Raw genomic sequence first — 10,684 nt, 5'->3', positions numbered from 1 at the left:
TTTCTATTGGTGGGACAAATGTGTCAAACCTAGTTTAAGTTGGTGACAGTGACAAAATCAGGATTAGGGGCATCGAGTTGTTGATTTTTAAAATTTTGTCTTATGTAGAATTTTACTACATAAAACCAACAACAGTCTATACTTACTGCTCTCACGTTAAATATTCTTTTTAACTGGACCAATTTTGTCTAAAAGTCAAGCATTTCTATTTTCGATCAAAAAAATTTTAAAGGGAAAAGAAACTTTTGGATTTATTTATGCAAGTTTGAAGTAGGGTTGCTACCTGAAATTGATTTTATCAATCTAGCACCATTAATAGCTCTACAATGAGGGAGATTTAGTGGAATCAATTTGGAATCAAATTTTAGGATATATATTTTGTGGTCATGAATTTTTAGATGCGTTGGAATTAAGGTGAGTGAATTATGAATTTTAGAATGTGACCCCTAATGAATTTTCAAGATCTGTTAAAAAAGGGATAATCAACTTTCTAAGTGTATATAACTCCCAAACTGATTGCTTTTCACTTGGAATCAATTTGAGTAGTTTGATTTATGAGCCTAGTTGTCCCTGTGAAGTTTTAAGTCATTTGGTTCAATAGATAAAATTGTATGATTTTTGAAATAAGTTTTTTGGACAAAAATTATGTAAAAATTAATAAATTTGTACACTCTTATTTTAATTGTAATATGAAGTTAAAAATCCTAGTAATTTACCATAAACTTTTAGTTATATGATGAACAAGTGATTTTTATATGAATTTACTAAGTGATTGTACTTTTTATATTTTTTATTGTGACACCCTATTTTAATAGCAACTTGTGAAATTTCTATAAAATTTCATATATATTAATCAGATTGAGTTGGAACTAAATCTGGTGTGAAGAATGTTATTTATAGAGCATCTTCAGTAGAGTTTGGAAACATAAAAAGCACTCTGAGCTTTTGCAAATTTTGAGAAGTAGGGTTGTACTTTAAAATTTTATTGATTTGATTTGAATTGAAGCTTGAAAGTATGAATTTAAAAGTCTACCTTGGTGCAGTATGGTATGTTTGTTAGTAAAAATAGTTAGCCACCACCATGATGTTGACAAGAGTGTTGTCCACTTGTCCTTAGAGTCCAAATCCTTGACTAATTCCCTTGAATATAGGCTAACCTTAGTCGGTATTGGAAAAAAAAAAAAAAAAAAAACTTTAAGTCTACTGAATGCGGTGTAATGAGTTTGGGATTGATTTTATGACTTCGGAATTTTCGTGGTTCAAATGGAGAATATGATATGTCTATGGTGGGATATGAATGGTTTGCGTATAGAAATCAGCTTTTTTATTTAAATAAAATAAAAAAGGGTCAATGTTATTTGGTTCCCTTAAATCAAATTAAAAAACCGTGAATTTTCTAACCCTACTAATATATAATTGTGTTAGAGTAGTCTGTATTAGATATTATATTAAACATTTTAGTCCTTTATGAATGAAACTTCTTTAAGAAATGTTCATAAATCGTCTTAAAGCATTGAGTATTTCAAATTGTATATAATTCGTTTAGGGTAGCATAGTTTTTTTTTTTTCTACCTAAACCACTTACGTATAACTAGCTATCCCACACACCCCCCTTAACATGATTAACGTACAACAACTTACTCCACACTATTTTAACACGATTTAACATACAAAATCCTAAATCTCATTTATTATATATGTTTAGTTTATTTTGTCAAAAAAAATATATATTTAAAAATTTATTTTATTATTTGAGTTTTTTAAAATATATTTTGTTAAAATTGTAATTTTTAAAAGTACAAAATATTTCTTTTAAATAAAAGCGACATATTAGATTAGGTTAAATGTGATGAGTAACATTTTAAAATTAGAGGGGAGAAAGCACTTAGAATTTATGTATAGGACATAATTGATTAATTTAAATTGGAAAATTGTAGTTATTTTTTTAATATAAACTTGACGAAGGAGCTTCTAGATTAATTACAAAACTTGCTTATTTATATAAAATTTGCTTATGAATTCAGCAAAAATTACTTACATTTTGATACGATTTAAATTGTTTGAGTATATTTTTATTTTTTAATTAATTTAATTTTATCTAAATAATTGAAATTTTAAATTATAAAATTTGTCTTAATTTGTAATTTAAATTTAAATAGATATAATTTAATTTAATTTTATAAAATTATATATATTCGTATTATTGTACTCAATTAATTAATTATATTTATTCAATTTTTTTTAAAAATTAATGGTTTAAAACCGTTATTTTTAACTAAAAAATAAATACACTTGTATTATTTTTCAATTAAAATTTTTTAAACAAATGTACTCTTATCATTTTAATTTTTTAATTTAAATAAAAATATTTGTATTATTTTAAATAAATTTAAAATTAATACAAATAGATTTATTTAAAATTTTAAATTTTAATATTTTAAATAAACATACTCTTATTATTTTAAAATTTTTAAATTTAAATAAACATACTCATATTATTTTAAATTATTTTAAAATTAATACAAATAGATTTATTTAAAATTTTAGAATTTTAAACAAATATATTTTTATTATTTTAAATAAATATATTATTTTAATTTAAAAATAATATGAATGTATTTAAATAAACCGTACGCATATTCTTTTAATCGTGCTAGGATAGTATGGGGTAGGTTGTTGCATGTGCTAGGGGGTGTGGAGTAGCTAGTTGCACGTATATCGTGCTACTTCATAGTGGTTTAGGTGAAAGAAAAAGATAAACTATGCTACCATATGAAGAATTATATATAATTTGGGATGCTTAGTGCCTTGGGACGATTTATGAGCATTTTTTGAAAGAATTTTATACATAAATCGTCCTAGATTATGGTATTTAATATAATATCTAATACATACTACCTTAGCACGACTTATATATGAGTAGGTTTAGGAAATTAACGTTTTCTATTTTGATTTAGGGGAATCAAGTAAAATTGATTTCTCTTTATTTTATTTAAATAAAAAAGCCATAGAAATCGCTATTGAGGGGTCCAATTTGGATTTGGTATTATTGAATCAAAGTTGTGGCATAATCATAGACATGGCCCTTTGTAAAGTAGAGACCTCACTACAAGAAATGACCAAAATAGCGATAGATTTAGCAACTGATTTTGGTAGTCACTAAAATCTTGGTCGCTAAATTAGAAAATAGCGATCGTTGCTAACTGTTATAGCAACCGATTTTAGTGATTGATTTTCAACCGAAGCTACCAATCCACTATCAAACGATATCAGTCACTAAATCGGCTAATTTTTTGCTCGCTAAATCAGATGCCGAGAAAATCGGTCGCTAAATAATAATCAATTTTTTGGTCACTAAATCGGTCATTGAAAAAGTTGGTCGCAAAATAGCAACCAATTTTTTTTGTCGCAAAATCGGCCGCTAAATCAGTCGTTAATGCTTGGTTTGAAATTCTAAAATCGGTCGCCACGTTAGTCGCTATTACTGATCTCCTAAGTATATTACTAAATTTCATGTATCCCACTGTTAAAACTTAATTTTTCATAAATAATTATATTTCAACAAAACATATAAATGAGCCGTCATAGATCAATTTTTCAAATAAATATATTAGATTTATAATCCAGATATATATTGATGATTTTATAGCCAATGACCTCAAATGTCGCAAAGAACAAGCACGGAAAAAATAATTTTATTCACACTATAAGAGAAATCAACGGCAATTATCAACACTATAAGAGAAGACTTTGGGAATAGTTCAGATGGCGAAGCTCCACACTAGTTCCTTGAGACGAGATTGTAGTATCTTGGAATCGACACATACTGAAGTGATATTCATCCCATGCATTATGCATATGTATGCTGTATGTTTGTGTATATGATTGCTTAAGTGTGCCAATCATTTCAGAAATTGTATGTGATTGTCACTTGCTAGGGACATAGAAAAAGTTGTGAAAAGAAGGTTAGGTTTGAGGAAGATCCCATATAGTAATATAGTACAATGTTAGGATTAGGTTATAACTAATATATGATATTGTACACAAACTTTGTAACTTGGTAAACCACACTGAGATTGAATTCTAATAATAAATTGTTAGTAAAACCAACTTGTGTAGAAGTCCCCTGTGAGGGAAGGATTGGTGTAGTCGGGGCAAAGAGTTTGTAAGTAACTGGTTATCTATTTTGTATATCTAACCTGTGTATTTAAATAATATTTATGGACTTAAAATGCTTATGTATGCACTATGCACTTGGAAATGTTTAGTATCTTATACTTGCTATTTGATATCTCCTTATTTAGATTAGCAAGATGGTAGCCTCATATGCATCATGAGAATGTGCTTCGTCTACTTTGTGCTCTACTTGTGCCTGTTAAATTATGGTTGCGTGTTAAGCGTGTGATAATTATGCATGTTATGTGTCACACTTCCCTTACTAGTGTTGTATCGATTACCACACGCAAAAAATTGGACCTAACATCGCAAAACGGTTGCTACAACTAATAAGTCTTAGCTTCTGTTAATGTTATACGTAGATTAATATGGACTTATGATACTTGGCATAAATTGAATTAAAAAGGATGTTAATAAGAAATTGAAGAAGGTAGGGGGAGTGAATAGTATTAAGGTTCCCTTCTCTTTTCTCTGTTTCGTAACTGATGAGCGGATATTTTATATGCTTTTTGGCATCATATTCATATAGTTTTTAGCATGTTTTGTTTAAGTTTTATTAAGTTTTCATAGGTTTTAGTGTAAAATTTACATTTTTGGATTTTACTTTGAGTTTGGGTGTTTTTATGCAATTTCAGGTATTTTCTGGCTGAAATTGAAGAGCTGGAGCAAAAGTCTGATTCAAAGACAGAGAAAGCACTGCAGATGCTATCCGGATATGACCTCCTTGTACTCAAAAGAGCTTTTCTGAGGCTATAGATGTTCAAATGGAGCGTTCTTAACAGCTATGGAAAGCTGACTTCCAGAGCTTTCCATCAATGTATAATAGTCCATACTTTGCTTCAGAATTGAAGGCTAAAAACTGGCGTCCAATGCCAACCTCTTGCCCCATTCCAGGCGTCTAGCGCCCAAAGGACGAGACCAGCGTCCAAACGCCCAAAGGGGACCTCCTAGCCAGCGTTCAACACCCTAGAAGCCTCCTAGCACGTGGATCTCATCAAAGCTCAGCCCAAACACTCACCAAGTAGGCCCTGGAAGTGGATTTTAGCACTAAAAGACTGTTTTACCCTTTCTTATGTAATCCTTAGTCATTAGTTTAGTATTTAAAGAACTTTTACACCTCTCATAAAGGAAGATCTGCCATATTTCATTTTTCACATTGTATTTTCTATCAGTATGACTTTCTAAACCTCCTAAGTTGAGGGGAGGAGCCCTGTTGAGTTTTATGGATTAATAAAAGTATTACTGTTCTTTCTCAATTTATGTTTGATTATCTATTCTAAGATGTATCTTCATTCTTCATCAATATGAATGCGATTGAACTGGCATAAGGTTATCACATTCTACGTGGGTTCAGAGTGAGTCTTTCATCGAACAATAATGAACCACCAGCTTGATTATACATCTCTTAGACGGCTAATCCACGACTTCGTTGGGGACTTCTCGAGACACCAGTTCAGCTGAAGTATGGGAAGATTAAGGTCTCTGTGGTAGAGGCTAGAACCCAAAGGCGCAACATCCTCTGATTCGGAAGATCTGACCTTGTCTGTGGCGTTTTGAGTAGGATCAGAAAAGAGAATGAACTGCAAGAGCTTCACCTTCAATCAGACTGGATCCGCACTATCCCTGGGGTTCAGATCTGGAGGAGTATTGGCGGCTGCTCAAACTAGCGTCAATCACATACAGCCTGCCATAGAAGAAATCATTCACAATTGAAGAAGACAGTAATACCAGAGTTAATCCAGAAGGGCAAAGCATCTCCAAGCCTTAACCACGCACCTTCCTATCATAGTTTACACTACTTTTGAGTTCTGATTACCCTTTTTCTTTATTTCCTTTTATGCAATTAAACATATCAACCTAGTTTAGATCTCACAAATCCAACAAATTCCTACTCACCTGACTAAAATCTGCAAGATAACCATAGCTTGCTTCAAACCACAATCCTCGTGGGATCGACCTTGACTCACTCAGGTATTACTTGGATGACCCAGTGTACTTGGTGGTTCAGTTGTACAAAGCGTGGGGATTCATGCACCAAGTTTTTAGCGCTGTTGCTGGGGATTGTTCGAGTTTGAACAACTGACGGATTATCTTGTTCCCTAGATCAGGTATTGTCTTTAATTTTTGTTAGAGTTTTTTATTTTATTTTTCTTTTTTCGAAAAAAATCAAAAAACTTATTCAAAATTTTTTTCTTTTCTTTGTTTAATCTTTGTTTTTGGTTTGAGTCTTTTGTTTTTGTTCTTGTTGAAATTTTTGAATTTTTTGAGTCTTTCTTTCAAAAAAATTTCCAAAAATAGTTTCTTTTGTTTGATTCTTATGTCAATCTTTAAGTTTGGTGTCTTCTTGTGTCTTTTCTTTTAATTTTTTGAAAATTGTGTGTTTGGTTTCAAAAATTTTAAGTTTGGTGTCTTTTGCATGTTCTTATGTTCTTTGAATTCTTTGAGTTTTGTTCTTGGTGTTCCTCTTGATCTTCAAAGTGTTCTTGTTTTTCTTTTTTTTTTTTATCTTAAAATTTTTAAAGTTTGGTATCTCTTTGTGTTTTTCTTGTTAATTTTCGCACACTAGGTCCCTTTAGATCTAAAAATTTTAAGTTTGGTGTCTTTTTTGTTGTTTTTGTCTCTCCTCATTAAATTCAAAAATAAAAAAATATCTTTTCTATCTTTATTTTAATTAAAATTTTTGAAAATTACATTAAAAATTCAGATTTTAATTTTAAATTTTTATCTTATCTTATCTTAGTTTTCAATTTTTAAAATCAATTCTTTTAAAAAATCTTATCTTTTTCAAAATCTTATCTTATCTTTTATCTCTCTTTAAAATTCAAAAATCTTATATTATCTTATTTCAAATTCAAGTTTTAAAATTAAAACTTCAAATTTTAAATTTTAAATTTCAAATTTCAAAATTGAAAATTAAACCTTTTCAAAACTCAAATCTTTTTTAAATCTTTATCTTATCTTGTTTCAAATTCAAAATTCAAAATTTAATCTTCAAATTTCAAATTTTAAAATTCAAATCTTTTTAATTTAAAACTTATCTTTTCTTAACTTCTTTATCTTATCTTTCTTATCTAACTTATCTTATCTTTCCTATCTCACCTTCTTTTAAATTTTAAAATTAAATCTTTTTCAAATATTTTTAATTCTTATCTTATCTTGTCGACTTTTTCAATTATTTTTAAATTCAAATCTTTTCTAATCTTCTATCTTATCTTAATTTAAAATCTTTCTTAAATTAGTTACTTGTTTACTCTCCTTTTTCAAACTACCTAACTAATTCTTCTCTCTTCTAATTTTCGAAATTTCTTCTTCTATATCTCTCTCTTCTATTTTCGAAAATCCATCATTTAATTTTTAAATCTTTTTAATTTATTAACCTTTATTTCGAATTACATAAATAAATAAAATAAAAACAAAAAAATATTTTAATTCTTGTTTCTCTTTCTACTTCTAATATTCGAATTCTTCTCTTTCTTCTATCTTCACTCATCTTTCTCTTCTTAGTCACATTTCATTGGAAGTTCTCTGTCCTTTGGCATAGAAGCTTTCTTTCTTGTTGTATCTGTGTTTTCTTGTTTATGACCAGGAACAGGGATAAAAAACATCTCTTTAATCTTGATCCTGAACTTGAGAGGACTTTAAGGAGGATCCTACAACAAGTTAGAGCACAACACTTCGGAGGGAACCTCACAGAGTTATTTGAACAAGAAACAAGAAATACAGACATGGCAGTCGAACCTAACAATGGAGGAGATGTAAGGAAAGTTCTTGGTGACTTCATTGCACCAACTTCTGACCAGTATGGAAGAAGTATCTCCATACCTCCTATTAGAGCAAGCAGTTTTGAGCTCAACCCACAACTGATCACCTTAGTGTTGCAAAAGTTCTAGTTTCACGGACACCCACAGGAAGACCCCAGTAGGTTCATCACTAACTTCCTGCAGCTCTGTGATACTGCAGAGACCAATGGAATGGACCCTGAATTCCACAGGCTAAAACTATTCCCATTTGCTCTGAAAGATCAAGCAAAAGATTGGTGGTATATGGTACCCAGAGGAAGTATGAACACCTGGGATTAGGTTGTTACCGAATTTCTGAAAAGGTTCTCTCCCTCACAAAGATTGGCTAAGTTAGCAAAAGATGTTCAGACCCCAACTAGGACAGAAGTTCTAGACATGGAGACCTTAAAAGAAGGTGGGACAGTAGTCTTCACCAAGGAGGCCGAACCTCGGGAGCATTCTACTGAGGGACTTAAGGAAATCAAGGACCAGGAGGAGCCTCAGAATGCCAGTGAGCACGCCCCTACAGAGGTGAAAGAGCCTCAAGAGCCACTTCTCATTGGCATCTAGAGAGAGCTCGAAGATGAGCAACTGACTCATCTCTTAGCAGCTCCCAAGAAGCTACAACTAAATATCTCTTTTGTAGAGGTATTAGAGAAGAAAACCCCCTATGTGGCCTGTCTAAAAGGCAGCAATTCTAAAAAGAGGGCTCTCAAGGGAGGCACTTGCATAAAGGGTTCAACATTCAAGACTCTCCCCTTGATTGAAACAAATTCAATCCCTCCTAAGACTAAACAAAAGTTTGGTGTTGGATGGACACCATCCACCAAGGAGGAAAGCCCTAAAAAGAAGAGGCCTAGGGGTTGGAAAAATAACAATATCCATCAGAACAAGATCCTGACCCAGCAGGTCAATATGATCTCTCAGCATTTAATTGGAATGCAAGCTGCAGTTGGCAGCACTCAGGAAGCTTCTTCTGAAATAGAAGCCTATGATCCTGATTAATCTACCATGAAAGAGGTGAATTCATGGGAAAACCCTATGAAAACACCTACAACCCTTCATGGAGGAATCATCCTAACCTATCATAGAAGGATCAACAAAAGCCTCAGCAAGGCTTTAATAATAATCAAGGTGGAAGGAACCAGAATAGGTTCACCAACAGGCCACCATTCCCACCTTCTCAAGGGAATATGGAGACTTCTAAGCAGATCCTTTCTGACTTAGCCATTCTAGTCTCCAGCCTCTCTAAGACCACTTATAGTTTCATAACTAAAACAAGATCCTCCATCAGAAATTTGGAGATACGAGTTGGTCAATTGAGCAAGAGGATCCTTGAGATCCCTCCTGACACTCTTCCTAGTAACACTGAAGTGAACCCAAAAGAAGAGTGCAAGGCCATCACCACTGAGGCTGAGGCCGAATCTGGAGAGACTGGGAAGGCATTAAACGCCAATGAGGAAGATATCACTGGGCGTTCAACGCCCAGCCTGGCACTAGAGCTAGCGCTGAACGCTAGTGGAGAAGCCCTCACTGGGCATTCAACGCCCCAACAGGCAGGGAAGCTAGTGTTGAACGCCATCCAGGACATCCCTGCTGGGAGTTCAACGCCCAAAATGGTAAGGGAACTGGCGTTTAACACCAATAGGATATACAGCATGGGCGTTCAACACCAAAAGAGCTATCAGAGCTGGCATTGAACGCCAGTAAATGTACACCCTCTGAGTGCTCAATACCTACTCAAGAAATCCCTACCGAAGAACTAAATGAAGCCAAGGCTCATATAGAGACCATAGAGGTTCCTTTGCATGCACTTCTACAGTGCATGAGTTCTGATGAACACTCATCCTCTGATAAGGATGAAGACACTAGGGAATAGCAAGTTGCTCGGTACCTAGGAGCTCTCATGAAGCTAAATGCCAAGTTATTTAGTACGAAGCCTTTGGAGGAAGAACCTCCAGTGCTTTCTAAAGAACTCAATGCTTTGGTTCAGCAGAAGCTACCTCAGAAGCTTCCAGATCCTGGACGCTTCCTGATTCCTTGCACCATAGGCACCATGACCTTTGAGAAGGCTCTGTGTGACCTAGGGTCAAGCATAAACCTCATGCCACTCTCTATAATGAAGAAGTTGGGAATCTTTGAGGTACAAGCTGCAAACATCTCACTAGAGATGGTAGACAAGTCAATGAAGAAGCCATATGGCTTAGTAGAGGATGTCTTGGTAAAGGTTGAAGACCACTACATCCCTGCAAATTTCATAGTTTTGGATACTGGGGAAGATGAGGATGAATCCATCATCCTTGGAAGACCTTTCCTAGCAACTGCCAATGCTATCATTGATGTAGCTAAGGGAGAATTGATTCTACAACTAGGGGAGGATCACATCTTGTTCAAGATGCCTCACCCCAACTCTCCCTCTGAGATAACTGTGCAACACTTAGTGTTCCAACCATCTCTTTCAGTGTAGAGCTTTACTAAGCCCCCAAACATCAATTCTAAGTTTGGTGTTGGGCAGCCATTAATAAGTACTGAGAACAAGGGTACTAGGAAGAAAGTACCTAAAGGCTGGAGGGACAAGAAAGTTCCCATTGAAGGCCTCTCACCTGGCATGAGAGTTATCTTCACCAAGAAACCAGTCATACAACATACAGTGAGTCGTGTCCTGTCTCTAGAGCATGTGGAGCTCATTCATGAGAAGACAGGAAGAAAGTTCACTGTAAGGGAAGAAA

Source organism: Arachis hypogaea, chromosome 12 (genome assembly GCF_003086295.3).
Source record: "Arachis hypogaea cultivar Tifrunner chromosome 12, arahy.Tifrunner.gnm2.J5K5, whole genome shotgun sequence".
In the NCBI taxonomy this organism is placed as follows: Eukaryota; Viridiplantae; Streptophyta; class Magnoliopsida; order Fabales; family Fabaceae; genus Arachis; species Arachis hypogaea.
This window is presented reverse-complemented; position numbering follows the sequence as displayed.